Consider the following 16,339-nt stretch of genomic DNA (forward strand, 5'->3'; position numbering starts at 1 on the left):
TCTATTTCTGGTGCATATCTTAAGAAATAGATATTTTACTGCAATTTAACAAGGATTTTCATTTTTTTCAGCACAAAATGCACATATTTTGAAGTTTTTATCTTAATCTGAGAGATAAAAAAAATTGACACTTTTTCCATGTATATAGTCGTGAAAATTTTCGATTTTCAGCCATTTTCAATATTTTTGCTGTCATTTCCGTTCAAGTTATCGCTATTTAACCAAAATTACAGACATCGTAAAGAATTTTACGCTGAATCGAATCATGATATAAACATTTTATACTGCCCTTTGTTTCGAGGTTAAAAAAACGAAGAACGTATTTTCAAAAAAAGTGGAAATTTCTATTTCTGGCGCATATCTTAAGAAATAGATATTTTACTGCAATTTAACAAGGATTTTCATTTTTTTCAGCACAAAATGCACATATTTTGAAGTTTTTATCTTAATCTGAGAGATAAAAAAAATTGACACTTTTTCCATGTATATAGTCGTGAAAATTTTCGATTTTCAGCCATTTTCAATATTTTTGCTGTCATTTCCGTTCAAGTTATCGCTATTTAACCAAAATTACAGACATCGTAAAGAATTTTACGCTGAATCGAATGATGATATAAACATTTTATACTGCCCTTTGTTTCGAGGTTAAAAAAACGAAGAACGTATTTTCAAAAAAAGTGGAAATTTCTATTTCTGGCGCATATCTTAAGAAATAGATATTTTACTGCAATTTAACAAGGATTTTCATTTTTTTCAGCACAAAATGCACATATTTTGAAGTTTTTATCTTAATCTGAGAGATAAAAAAATTTGACACTTTTTCCATGTATACAGTCGTGAAAATTTGCGATTTTCAGCCATTTTCAATATTTTTACTGTCATTTCCGTTCAAATTATCCCTATTTAACCAAAATTACAGACATCGTAAAGAATTTTACGCTGAATCTAATAATGATATAAAAATTTTATAATGCCCTTTGTTTCGAAGTTAAAAAAACGAAGAACGTATTTTCAAAAAATGTGGAAATTTGTATTTCTGTCGCATATCTTAAGAAATAGATATTTTACTGCAATTTAACAAGGATTTTCATTTTTTTCAGCGCAAAATGCACATATTTTGAAGTTTTTATCTTAATCTGAGAGATAAAAAAATTTGACACTTTTTCCATGTATACAGTCGTGAAAATTTGCGATTTTCAGCCATTTTCAATATTTTTGCTGTCATTTCCGTTCAAATTATCCCTATTTAATCAGAATTACAGACATCGTAAAGAATTTTACGCTGAATCGAATGATGATATAAACATTTTATACTGCCCTTTGTTTCGAGGTTAAAAAAACGAAGAACGTATTTTCAAAAAAAGTGGAAATTTCTATTTCTGGCGCATATCTTAAGAAATATATATTTTACTACAATTTAACAAGGATTTTCATTTTTTTCAGCTCAAAATGCACATATTTTGAAGTTTTTATCTTAATCTGAGAGATAAAAAAAATTGACACTTTTTCCATGTATATAGTCGTGAAAATTTTCGATTTTCAGCCATTTTCAATATTTTTGCTGTCATTTCCGTTCAAATTATCCCTATTTAATCAGAATTACAGACATCGTAAAGAATTTTACGCTGAATCGAATGATGATATAAACATTTTATACTGCCCTTTGTTTCGAGGTTAAAAAAACGAAGAACGTATTTTCAAAAAAAGTGGAAATTTCTATTTCTGGCGCATATCTTAAGAAATATATATTTTACTACAATTTAACAAGGATTTTCATTTTTTTCAGCTCAAAATGCACATATTTTGAAGTTTTTATCTTAATCTGAGAGATAAAAAAAATTGACACTTTTTCCATGTATATAGTCGTGAAAATTTTCGATTTTCAGCCATTTTCAATATTTTTGCTGTCATTTCCGTTCAAGTTATCGCTATTTAACCAAAATTACAGACATCGTAAAGAATTTTACGCTGAATCGAATGATGATATAAACATTTTATACTGCCCTTTGTTTCGAGGTTAAAAAAACGAAGAACGTATTTTCAAAAAAAGTGGAAATTTCTATTTCTGGTGCATATCTTAAGAAATAGATATTTTACTGCAATTTAACAAGGATTTTCATTTTTTTCAGCACAAAATGCACATATTTTGAAGTTTTAATCTTAATCTGAGAGATAAAAAAAATTGACACTTTTTCCATGTATACAGTCGTGAAAATTTGCGATTTTCAGCCATTTTCAATATTTTTGCTGTCATTTCCGTTCAAATTATCCCTATTTAATCAGAATTACAGACATCGTAAAGAATTTTACGCTGAATCGAATGATGATATAAACATTTTATACTGCCCTTTGTTTCGAGGTTAAAAAAACGAAGAACGTATTTTCAAAAAAAGTGGAAATTTCTATTTCTGGCGCATATCTTAAGAAATAGATATTTTACTGCAATTTAACAAGGATTTTCATTTTTTTCAGCTCAAAATGCACATATTTTGAAGTTTTTATCTTAATCTGAGAGATAAAAAAATTGGACACTTTTTCCATGTATATAGTCGTGAAAATTTGTGATTTTCAGCCATTTTCAATATTTTTGCTGTCATTTCCGTTCAAGTTATCGCTATTTAACCAAAATTACAGACATCGTAAAGAATTTTACGCTGAATCGAATGATGATATAAACATTTTATACTGCCCTTTGTTTCGAAGTTAAAAAAACGAAGAACGTATTTTCAAAAAAAGTGGAAATTTCTATTTCTGGCGCATATCTTAAGAAATATATATTTTACTACAATTTAACAAGGATTTTCATTTTTTTCAGCTCAAAATGCACATATTTTGAAGTTTTTATCTTAATCTGAGAGATAAAAAAATTGGACACTTTTTCCATGTATATAGTCGTGAAAATTTGTGATTTTCAGCCATTTTCAATATTTTTGCTGTCATTTCCGTTCAAGTTATCGCTATTTAACCAAAATTACAGACATCGTAAAGAATTTTACGCTGAATCGAATGATGATATAAACATTTTATACTGCCCTTTGTTTCGAGGTTAAAAAAACGAAGAACGTATTTTCAAAAAATGTGGAAATTTCTATTTCTGGCGCATATCTTAAGAAATATATATTTTACTACAATTTAACAAGGATTTTCATTTTTTTCAGCTCAAAATGCACATATTTTGAAGTTTTTATCTTAATCTGAGAGATAAAAAAATTGGACACTTTTTCCATGTATATAGTCGTGAAAATTTGCGATTTTCAGCCATTTTCAATATTTTTGCTGTCATTTCCGTTCAAATTATCCTTATTTAACCAAAATTACAGACATCGTAAAGAATTTTACGCTGAATCGAATGATGATATAAACATTTTATACTGCCCTTTGTTTCGAGGTTAAAAAAACGAAGAACGTATTTTCAAAAAAAGTGGAAATTTCTATTTCTGGCGCATATCTTAAGAAATATATATTTTACTACAATTTAACTAGGATTTTCATTTTTTTCAGCTCAAAATGCACATATTTTGAAGTTTTTATCTTAATCTGAGAGATAAAAAAATTGGACACTTTTTCCATGTATATAGTCGTGAAAATTTGTGATTTTCAGCCATTTTCAATATTTTTGCTGTCATTTCCGTTCAAGTTATCGCTATTTAACCAAAATTACAGACATCGTAAAGAATTTTACGCTGAATCGAATGATGATATAAACATTTTATACTGCCCTTTGTTTCGAGGTTAAAAAAACGAAGAACGTATTTTCAAAAAATGTGGAAATTTCTATTTCTGGCGCATATCTTAAGAAATATATATTTTACTACAATTTAACAAGGATTTTCATTTTTTTCAGCTCAAAATGCACATATTTTGAAGTTTTTATCTTAATCTGAGAGATAAAAAAAATTGACACTTTTTCCATGTATATAGTCGTGAAAATTTGTGATTTTCAGCCATTTTCAATATTTTTGCTGTCATTTCCGTTCAAGTTATCGCTATTTAACCAAAATTACAGACATCGTAAAGAATTTTACGCTGAATCGAATGATGATATAAACATTTTATACTGCCCTTTGTTTCGAAGTTAAAAAAACGAAGAACGTATTTTCAAAAAAAGTGGAAATTTCTATTTCTGGCGCATATCTTAAGAAATAGATATTTTACTGCAATTTAACAAGGATTTTCATTTTTTTCAGCTCAAAATGCACATATTTTGAAGTTTTTATCTTAATCTGAGAGATAAAAAAATTGGACACTTTTTCCATGTATATAGTCGTGAAAATTTGTGATTTTCAGCCATTTTCAATATTTTTGCTGTCATTTCCGTTCAAGTTATCGCTATTTAACCAAAATTACAGACATCGTAAAGAATTTTACGCTGAATCGAATGATGATATAAAAATTTTATAATGCCCTTTGTTTCGAAGTTAAAAAAACGAAGAAAGTATTTTCAAAAAATGTGGAAATTTCTATTTCTGGCGCATATCTTAAGAAATATATATTTTACTACAATTTAACAAGGATTTTCATTTTTTTCAGCTCAAAATGCACATATTTTGAAGTTTTTATCTTAATCTGAGAGATAAAAAAAATTGACACTTTTTCCATGTATATAGTCGTGAAAATTTTCGATTTTCAGCCATTTTCAATATTTTTGCTGTCATTTCCGTTCAAATTATCCTTATTTAACCAAAATGACAGACATCGTAAAGAATTTTACGCTGAATCGAATGATGATATAAACATTTTATACTGCCCTTTGTTTCGAGGTTAAAAAAACGAAGAACGTATTTTCAAAAAAAGTGGAAATTTCTATTTCTGGCGCATATCTTAAGAAATATATATTTTACTACAATTTAACAAGGATTTTCATTTTTTTCAGCTCAAAATGCACATATTTTGAAGTTTTTATCTTAATCTGAGAGATAAAAAAATTTGACACTTTTTCCATGTATATAGTCGTGAAAATTTGCGATTTTCAGCCATTTTCAATATTTTTGCTGTCATTTCCGTTCAAATTATCCCTATTTAACCAAAATTACAGACATCGTAAAGAATTTTACGCTGAATCGAATGATGATATAAACATTTTATACTGCCCTTTGTTTCGAGGTTAAAAAAACGAAGAACGTATTTTCAAAAAAAGTGGAAATTTCTATTTCTGGCGCATATCTTAAGAAATAGATATTTTACTGCAATTTAACAAGGATTTTCATTTTTTTCAGCTCAAAATGCACATATTTTGAAGTTTTTATCTTAATATGAGAGATAAAAAAATTGGACACTTTTTCCATGTATATAGTCGTGAAAATTTGTGATTTTCAGCCATTTTCAATATTTTTGCTGTCATTTCCGTTCAAATTATCCCTATTTAACCAAAATTACAGACATCGTAAAGAATTTTACGCTGAATCGAATGATGATATAAACATTTTATACTGCCCTTTGTTTCGAAGTTAAAAAAACGAAGAACGTATTTTCAAAAAATGTGGAAATTTCTATTTCTGGCGCATATCTTAAGAAATATATATTTTACTACAATTTAACAAGGATTTTCATTTTTTTCAGCTCAAAATGCACATATTTTGAAGTTTTTATCTTAATCTGAGAGATAAAAAAAATTGACACTTTTTCCATGTATATAGTCGTGAAAATTTGCGATTTTCAGCCATTTTCAATATTTTTGCTGTCATTTCCGTTCAAATTATCCCTATTTAACCAAAATTACAGACATCGTAAAGAATTTTACGCTGAATCGAATGATGATATAAACATTTTATACTGCCCTTTGTTTCGAGGTTAAAAAAACGAAGAACGTATTTTCAAAAAAAGTGGAAATTTCTATTTCTGGCGCATATCTTAAGAAATATATATTTTACTACAATTTAACAAGGATTTTCATTTTTTTCAGCTCAAAATGCACATATTTTGAAGTTTTTATCTTAATCTGAGAGATAAAAAAATTGGACACTTTTTCCATGTATATAGTCGTGAAAATTTGTGATTTTCAGCCATTTTCAATATTTTTGCTGTCATTTCCGTTCAAGTTATCGCTATTTAACCAAAATTACAGACATCGTAAAGAATTTTACGCTGAATCGAATGATGATATAAACATTTTATACTGCCCTTTGTTTCGAAGTTAAAAAAACGAAGAACGTATTTTCAAAAAATGTGGAAATTTCTATTTCTGGCGCATATCTTAAGAAATATATATTTTACTACAATTTAACAAGGATTTTCATTTTTTTCAGCTCAAAATGCACATATTTTGAAGTTTTTATCTTAATCTGAGAGATAAAAAAATTGGACACTTTTTCCATGTATATAGTCGTGAAAATTTGCGATTTTCAGCCATTTTCAATATTTTTGCTGCCATTTCCGTTCAAATTATCGCTATTTAACCAAAATTACAGACATCGTAAAGAATTTTACGCTGAATCGAATGATGATATAAACATTTTATACTGCCCTTTGTTTCGAGGTTAAAAAAACGAAGAACGTATTTTCAAAAAAAGTGGAAATTTCTATTTCTGGCGCATATCTTAAGAAATAGATATTTTACTGCAATTTAACAAGGATTTTCTTTTTTTTCAGCGCAAAATGCACATATTTTGAAGTTTTTATCTTAATCTGAGAGATAAAAAAAATTGACACTTTTTCCATGTATATAGTCGTGAAAATTTGTGATTTTCAGCCATTTTCAATATTTTTGCTATCATTTCCGTTCAAGTTATCGCTATTTAACCAAAATTACAGACATCGTAAAGAATTTTACGCTGAATCGAATGATGATATAAACATTTTATACTGCCCTTTGTTTCGAAGTTAAAAAAACGAAGAACGTATTTTCAAAAAAAGTGGAAATTTCTATTTCTGGCGCATATCTTAAGAAATAGATATTTTACTGCAATTTAACAAGGATTTTCATTTTTTTCAGCTCAAAATGCACATATTTTGAAGTTTTTATCTTAATCTGAGAGATAAAAAAATTGGACACTTTTTCCATGTATATAGTCGTGAAAATTTGTGATTTTCAGCCATTTTCAATATTTTTGCTGTCATTTCCGTTCAAGTTATCGCTATTTAACCAAAATTACAGACATCGTAAAGAATTTTACGCTGAATCGAATGATGATATAAACATTTTATACTGCCCTTTGTTTCGAAGTTAAAAAAACGAAGAACGTATTTTCAAAAAATGTGGAAATTTCTATTTCTGGCGCATATCTTAAGAAATATATATTTTACTACAATTTAACAAGGATTTTCATTTTTTTCAGCTCAAAATGCACATATTTTGAAGTTTTTATCTTAATCTGAGAGATAAAAAAAATTGACACTTTTTCCATGTATATAGTCGTGAAAATTTTCGATTTTCAGCCATTTTCAATATTTTTGCTGTCATTTCCGTTCAAATTATCCTTATTTAACCAAAATGACAGACATCGTAAAGAATTTTACGCTGAATCGAATGATGATATAAACATTTTATACTGCCCTTTGTTTCGAGGTTAAAAAAACGAAGAACGTATTTTCAAAAAAAGTGGAAATTTCTATTTCTGGCGCATATCTTAAGAAATATATATTTTACTACAATTTAACAAGGATTTTCATTTTTTTCAGCTCAAAATGCACATATTTTGAGGTTTTTATCTTAATCTGAGAGATAAAAAAATTTGACACTTTTTCCATGTATATAGTCGTGAAAATTTGCGATTTTCAGCCATTTTCAATATTTTTGCTGTCATTTCCGTTCAAATTATCCTTATTTAACCAAAATTACAGACATCGTAAAGAATTTTACGCTGAATCGAATGATGATATAAACATTTTATACTGCCCTTTGTTTCGAGGTTAAAAAAACGAAGAACGTATTTTCAAAAAAAGTGGAAATTTCTATTTCTGGCGCATATCTTAAGAAATAGATATTTTACTGCAATTTAACAAGGATTTTCATTTTTTTCAGGGCAAAATGCACATATTTTGAGGTTTTTATCTTAATCTGAGAGATAAAAAAATTTGACACTTTTTCCATGTATATAGTCGTGAAAATTTTCGATTATCAGCCAATTTCAATATTTTTGCTGTCATTTCCGTTCAAATTATCCTTATTTAACCAAAATTACAGACATCGTAAAGAATTTTACGCTGAATCGAATGATGATATAAATATTTTATATTGCCCTTTGTTTCGAAGTTAAAAAAACGAAGAACGTATTTTCAAAAAATGTGGAAATTTCTATTTCTGGCGCATATCTTAAGAAATAGATATTTTACTGCAATTTAACAAGGATTTTCATTTTTTTCAGCGCAAAATGCACATATTTTGAGGTTTTTATCTTAATCTGAGAGATAAAAAAATTTGACACTTTTTCCATGTATATAGTCGTGAAAATTTTCGATTATCAGCCAATTTCAATATTTTTGCTGTCATTTCCGTTCAAATTATCCCTATTTAACCAAAATTACAGACATCGTAAAGAATTTTACGCTGAATCGAATGATGATATAAATATTTTATATTGCCCTTTGTTTCGAAGTTAAAAAAACGAAGAACGTATTTTCAAAAAATGTGGAAATTTCTATTTCTGGCGCATATCTTAAGAAATAGATATTTTACTGCAATTTAACAAGGATTTTCATTTTTTTCAGCGCAAAATGCACATATTTTGAAGTTTTTATCTTAATCTGAGAGATAAAAAAATTTGACACTTTTTCCATGTATATAGTCGTGAAAATTTTCGATTATCAGCCAATTTCAATATTTTTGCTGTCATTTCCGTTCAAATTATCCCTATTTAACCAAAATTACAGACATCGTAAAGAATTTTACGCTGAATCGAATGATGATATAAATATTTTATATTGCCCTCTGTTTCGAAGTTAAAAAAACGAAGAACGTATTTTCAAAAAATGTGGAAATTTCTATTTCTGGCGCATATCTTAAGAAATAGATATTTTACTGCAATTTAACAAGGATTTTCATTTTTTTCAGCGCAAAATGCACATATTTTGAAGTTTTTATCTTAATCTGAGAGATAAAAAAATTTGACACTTTTTCCATGTATATAGTCGTGAAAATTTGCGATTTTCAGCCATTTTCAATATTTTTGCTGTCATTTCCGTTCAAATTATCCCTATTTAACCAAAATTACAGACATCGTAAAGAATTTTACGCTGAATCGAATGATGATATAAATATTTTATATTGCCCTTTGTTTCGAAGTTAAAAAAACGAAGAACGTATTTTCAAAAAATGTGGAAATTTCTATTTATGTCGCATATCTTAAGAAATAGATATTTTACTGCAATTTAACAAGGATTTTCATTTTTTTCAGCGCAAAATGCACATATTTTGAGGTTTTTATCTTAATCTGAGAGATAAAAAAATTTGACACTTTTTCCATGTATATAGTCGTGAAAATTTTCGATTATCAGCCAATTTCAATATTTTTGCTGTCATTTCCGTTCAAATTATCCCTATTTAACCAAAATTACAGACGTCGTAAAGAATTTTACGCTGAATCGAATGATGATATAAATATTTTATATTGCCCTTTGTTTCGAAGTCAAAAAAAACGAAGAACGTATTTTCAAAAAATGTGGAAATTTCTATTTCTGGCGCATATCTTAAGAAATAGATATTTTACTGCAATTTAACAAGGATTTTCATTTTTTTCAGCGCAAAATGCACATATTTTGAGGTTTTTATCTTAATCTGAGAGATAAAAAAATTTGACACTTTTTCCATGTATATAGTCGTGAAAATTTTCGATTATCAGCCAATTTCAATATTTTTGCTGTCATTTCCGTTCAAATTATCCCTATTTAACCAAAATTACAGACATCGTAAAGAATTTTACGCTGAATCGAATGATGATATAAATATTTTATACTGCCCTTTGTTTCGAAGTTAAAAAAACGAAGAACGTATTTTCAAAAAATGTGGAAATTTGTATTTCTGGCGCATATCCTAAGAAATAGATATTTTACTGCAATTTAACAAGGATTTTCATTTTTTTCAGCGCAAAATGCTCATATTTTGAAGTTTTTATTTTAATCTGAGAGATAAAAAAATTTGACACTTTTTCCATGTATATAGTCGTGAAAATTTTCGATTATCAGCCAATTTCAATATTTTTGCTGTCATTTCCGTTCAAATTATCCTTATTTAACCAAAATTACAGACATCGTAAAGAATTTTACGCTGAATCGAATGATGATATAAATATTTTATATTGCCCTTTGTTTCGAAGTTAAAAAAACGAAGAACGTATTTTCAAAAAATGTGGAAATTTGTATTTCTGGCGCATATCCTAAGAAATAGATATTTTACTGCAATTTAACAAGGATTTTCATTTTTTTCAGCGCAAAATGCTCATATTTTGAAGTTTTTATTTTAATCTGAGAGATAAAAAAATTTGACACTTTTTCCATGTATATAGCGTGAAAATTTGCGATTTTCAGCCAATTTCAATATTTTTGCAGTCATTTCCGTTCAAATTATCCCTATTTAACCAAAATTACAGACATCGTAAAGAATTTTACGCTGAATCGAATGATGATATAAATATTTTATATTGCCCTTTGTTTCGAAGTTAAAAAAACGAAGAACGTATTTTCAAAAAATGTGGAAATTTGTATTTCTGGCGCATATCCTAAGAAATAGATATTTTACTGCAATTTAACAAGGATTTTCATTTTTTTCAGCACAAAATGCTCATATTTTGAAGTTTTTATTTTAATCTGAGAGATAAAAAAATTTGACACTTTTTCCATGTATATAGCGTGAAAATTTGCGATTTTCAGCCAATTTCAATATTTTTGCAGTCATTTCCGTTCAAATTATCCCTATTTAACCAAAATTACAGACATCGTAAAGAATTTTACGCTGAATCGAATGATGATATAAATATTTTATATTGCCCTTTGTTTCGAAGTTAAAAAAACGAAGAACGTATTTTCAAAAAATGTGGAAATTTGTATTTCTGGCGCATATCCTAAGAAATAGATATTTTACCGCAATTTAACAAGGATTTTCATTTTTTTCAGCGCAAAATGCTCATATTTTGAAGTTTTTATTTTAATCTGAGAGATAAAAAAATTTGACACTTTTTCCATGTATATAGTCCTGAAAACTTTCGATTATCAGCCAATTTCAATATTTTTGTTGTCATTTCCGTTCAAATTATCCTTATTTAACCAAAATTACAGACATCGTAAAGAATTTTACGCTGAATCGAATGATGATATAAAAATTTTAAACTGCCCTTTGTTCCGAAGTTAAAAAAACGAAGAACATATTTTAAAAAAATGTGGAAATTTCTATTTTTGTCGCATATCTTAAGAAATAGATATTTTACTGCAATTTAACAAGGATTTTCATTTTTTTCAGCGCAAAATGCACATATTTTGAGGCTTTTATCTTAATCTGAGAGATAAAAAAATTTGACAATTTTTCCATGTATATAGTCGTGAAAATTTTCGATTATCAGCCAATTTCAATATTTTTGCTGTCATTTCCGTTCAAATTATCCTTATTTAACCAAAATTACAGACATCGTAAAGAATTTTACGCTGAATCGAATGATGATATAAAAATTTTATAATGCCCTTTGTTTCGAAGTTAAAAAAACGAAGAACGTATTTTAAAAAAATGTGGAAATTTCTATTTTTGTCGCATATCTTAAGAAATAGATATTTTACTGCAATTTAACAAGGATTTTCATTTTTTTCAGCGCAAAATGCACATATTTTGAGGCTTTTATCTTAATCTGAGAGATAAAAAAATTTGACACTTTTTCCATGTATATAGTCGTGAAAATTTTCGATTATCAGCCAATTTCAATATTTTTGCTGTCATTTCCGTTCAAATTATCCTTATTTAACCAAAATTACAGACATCGTAAAGAATTTTACGCTGAATCGAATGATGATATAAAAATTTTATACTGCCCTTTGTTTCGAAGTTAAAAAAACGAAGAACGTATTTTAAAAAAATGTGGAAATTTCTATTTTTGTCGCATATCTTAAGAAATAGATATTTTACTGCAATTTAACAAGGATTTTCATTTTTTTCAGCGCAAAATGCACATATTTTGAGGCTTTTATCTTAATCTGAGAGATAAAAAAATTTGACACTTTTTCCATGTATATAGTCGTGAAAATTTGCGATTTTCAGCCAATTTCTATATTTTTGCTGTCATTTCCGTTCAAATTATCCTTATTTAACCAAAATTACAGACGTCGTAAAGAATTTAACGCTGAATCGAATGATGATATAAAAATTTTATACTGCCCTTTGTTTCGAAGTTAAAAAAACGAAGAACGTATTTTAAAAAAATGTGGAAATTTCTATTTTTGTCGCATATCTTAAGAAATAGATATTTTACTGCAATTTAACAAGGATTTTCATTTTTTTCAGCGCAAAATGCACATATTTTGAGGCTTTTATCTTAATCTGAGAGATAAAAAAATTTGACACTTTTTCCATGTATATAGTCGTGAAAATTTGCGATTTTCAGCCAATTTCTATATTTTTGCTGTCATTTCCGTTCAAATTATCCTTATTTAACCAAAATTATAGACATCGCAAAGAATTTTACGCTGAATCGAATGATGATATAAACATTTTATACTGCCCTTTGTTTCGAGGTTAAAAAAACGAAGAACGTATTTTCAAAAAATGTGGAAATTTCTATTTCTGGCGCATATCTTAAGAAATATATATTTTACTGCAATTTAACAAGGATTTTCATTTTTTTCAGCGCAAAATGCACATATTTTGAGGCTTTTATCTTAATCTGAGAGATAAAAAAATTTGACACTTTTTCCATGTATATAGTCGTGAAAATTTTCGATTATCAGCCAATTTCAATATTTTTGCTGTCATTTCCGTTCAAATTATCCTTATTTAACCAAAATTACAGACATAGTAAAGAATTTTACGCTGAATCGAATGATGATATAAAAATTTTATAATGCCCTTTGTTTCGAAGTTAAAAAAACGAAGAACGTATTTTAAAAAAATGTGGAAATTTCTATTTTTGTCGCATATCTTAAGAAATAGATATTTTACTGCAATTTAACAAGGATTTTCATTTTTTTCAGCGCAAAATGCACATATTTTGAGGCTTTTATCTTTATCTGAGAGATAAAAAAATTTGACACTTTTTCCATGTATATAGTCGTGAAAATTTTCGATTTTCAGCCAATTTCAATATTTTTGCTGTCATTTCCGTTCAAATTATCCTTATTTAACCAAAATTACAGACATCGTAAAGAATTTTACGCTGAATCGAATGATGATATAAACATTTTATACTGCCCTTTGTTTCGAAGTTAAAAAAACGAAGAACGTATTTTCAAAAAATGTGGAAATTTCTATTTCTGGCGCATATCTTAAGAAATAAATATTTTACTATAATTTAACAAGGATTTTCATTTTTTTCAGCGCAAAATGCACGTATTTTGAGGTTTTTATCTTAATCTGAGAGATAAAAAAATTTGACACTTTTTCCATGTATATAGTCGTGAAAATTTGCGATTTTCAGCCAATTTCTATATTTTTGCTGTCATTTCCGTTCATATTATCCTTATTTAACCAAAATTATAGACATCGCAAAGAATTTTACGCTGAATCGAATGATGATATAAACATTTTATACTGCCCTTTGTTTCGAGGTTAAAAAAACGAAGAACGTATTTTCAAAAAATGTGGAAATTTCTATTTCTGGCGCATATCTTAAGAAATATATATTTTACTGCAATTTAACAAGGATTTTCATTTTTTTCAGCGCAAAATGCACATATTTTGAAGTTTTTATCTTAATCTGAGAGATAAAAAAAATTGACACTTTTTCCATGTATATAGTCGTGAAAATTTGCGATTTTCAGCTATTTTCAATATTTTTGCTGCCATTTCCGTTCAAATTATCGCTATTTAACCAAAATTACAGACATCGTAAAGAATTTTACGCTGAATCGAATGATGGTATAAAAATTTTAACAGCCCTTTGTTTCTCAGAAAAAAATACATATATTTTGAGAGTTTTAACTCTATCCGAGAGGTAAAAGAAATTACAGTGTTTTCCATATATAGAGTCGTGAAAATCGGTGATTTTTAGCCATTTTCTATATCTTTACCGTCAATTACATCATCATTACAATTACATTGTGGTTTCTACAAAGAATTTTACGCCGAACTGGATGGCTGTATAAAAAATTCAGTAAAAATAAATATTTTCAAAAAATGAGAGGGTTTCTGTTTATCTTTCGCCTCTTATAAAATGTACATTCACAAAGCAGTTTAACACGAATTTTCGTTTCTTTCGGCCCAAAAAACCTTTTTATATAGAATTTTGTCTCTATCATATATATAGTCGTGAATATTTGTGATTGTTTGCTATTTTCAATATTTTTGCTGTCATATCAACTAAAATAATCATAGTATAATTTTTTTGTACATTGATTCGAATGGTAGTTGAATCATTTTCATACAATTTTTAATTTATAAATTGTATAAAGAAAAATTCATTAAAACTAATTATTTTTGTTTATCACTATTATCGAAAAATCCTATATAAAATATTGGCTGTTCGTTTTTTTTTCTGTCGCTCTACGAAACAAGCGAGAATAGTACAATAAGGATAAGTATAAAATAAAACAAGATTAGAAATATAAACACATTTTTTACAAGCAAAATAAGGGACCTTAATATCATATATTACTAAGATTATAATAGAAAATATACTAAACATTCTATATAATTGCCTTGTGGTAAGTTTTATATAACATTATTTTAGGAAGAATTAAAACGCAACAGTGAAAATTTACATGATCAATAGCTTCATTATAGTCCATGACAACCTTTAATCCCTACCCCTCCAGTTATATTAACTAGATATAGCTCCTATCGACCATCATATACTTGTTTCAGCAATTGAATTATTTGGACTTTTACCATAGAACTATCTATATCTTCCGTCGATGTATCGAATGACAGAGGCATCTTTTCGTCTCGGTTCTATTTTTTTTATCACGTAACATATTCATCGCATAGTGATACTCCACAATACTGCTCCACAATGCGGCTTTATAGGCCAACTTCCTTCATTGTTTCCTATAAATAAAATGCCCATTCTATCGGCTAATAGATTATTTCAGTGCAGTAGTAAATAAACGGTGACGGCACAATAGAAACACACACTCGTTCTATTATGAACGTATGAGATAATTGATACGTCAGTTGAAATTAATCTGGCTTAATTTTTTATTATTTTTTATATAATATTATATAAGCGTTTGTTGTAGTGTGTGATAAACATTTGTCACTTGAACGTGCAATTAATTACAGGTATCTGTGTATGATCATGGAGGACACAAGACAGGCAAAGAGAATATGGAAAGCAAAGCATCCATATTTTCTTTACCAGTCGTGCCTTCTCTATGGAAGTAAGTATTTCCACTAAATTAGTTGTTTTCTTTTTATGTACTTGTCCAATGATTCTATATTTAGGCCTTGTCTTATGAGTCTTTACTTTTTATCCTATCCATCTTTGTTACACTCCTGACTTTTCTGTTGCTTGTATCTTGCTTTTTTCTCTCCTTGAAAATGCTTATGTCCCCCAACCAGATGTTAGGGTTAGTCTGTAAATTCTTTTGTACCCTTCCATTTCAGTTTTTGATCCATATCGATTCCTCCTTCGAGTCCATATCATTATACCCTATATGTGGTCCTGTTATTTAATTTTTCTATTCTTCTAAGATGATTAGGCGTTCAAAACCTATAATTTATTTTACAGTAATATTTAGGAGAGAGTATAACAAAATTATATTATTAATAACTAATATGAAGTTTTGTTTGATACACTTTTTTTCTCCATCACTAATCTCCTATACCACTAGGTGAATTCTGATTAAATTGTGAGCACATTCAAATATGAATATCATGATTTAGATCATATAGTTGTCCTACATAACTGATAGAAGAAACGAAAATCATTGAAACATTGTTTTGGTAGAATATGCGCGTACATTATCTTACTTTACTAGATATCTGTTATTTATTCATTAAATAAAAATTAAAACAATATATTTATTCATATAATTATTAGAACAAGATTTCAAAACTAATATTTCACCGACATTTCTCATAGTTCACCAGTAGTGCACAAATTTAATTATATGTTAAGCCTTCTAAAGTTTACTTATTTCTATTTACGTTAACAGCGGGTTTTTTCTTGATTTGTTATTGATTTTGGATAATTAGAGTTAATTGCATAGAGATTTCTGATATCAGACGATAATTCCTTGAAAGGTTATGGCATGCTGTCTCTGTATAGTA

The 16,339-nt window shown here is 27.7% G+C and overlaps 1 protein-coding gene across 3 annotated transcripts in view; it reads left to right on the forward strand.

The window, feature by feature from the left end:
• The window catches only part of LOC143201948 (uncharacterized), a 65,395-nt gene that overhangs the window by 31,976 nt on the left and 17,080 nt on the right, over positions 1-16,339 (forward strand). The window lies entirely within an intron of this gene.

The sequence above is a fragment of the Rhynchophorus ferrugineus genome, unplaced genomic scaffold (assembly GCF_030347505.1).
Source record: "Rhynchophorus ferrugineus isolate W39M unplaced genomic scaffold, kcgeb_rfMv2 rfM9, whole genome shotgun sequence".
NCBI lineage: Eukaryota > Metazoa > Arthropoda > Insecta > Coleoptera > Curculionidae > Rhynchophorus > Rhynchophorus ferrugineus.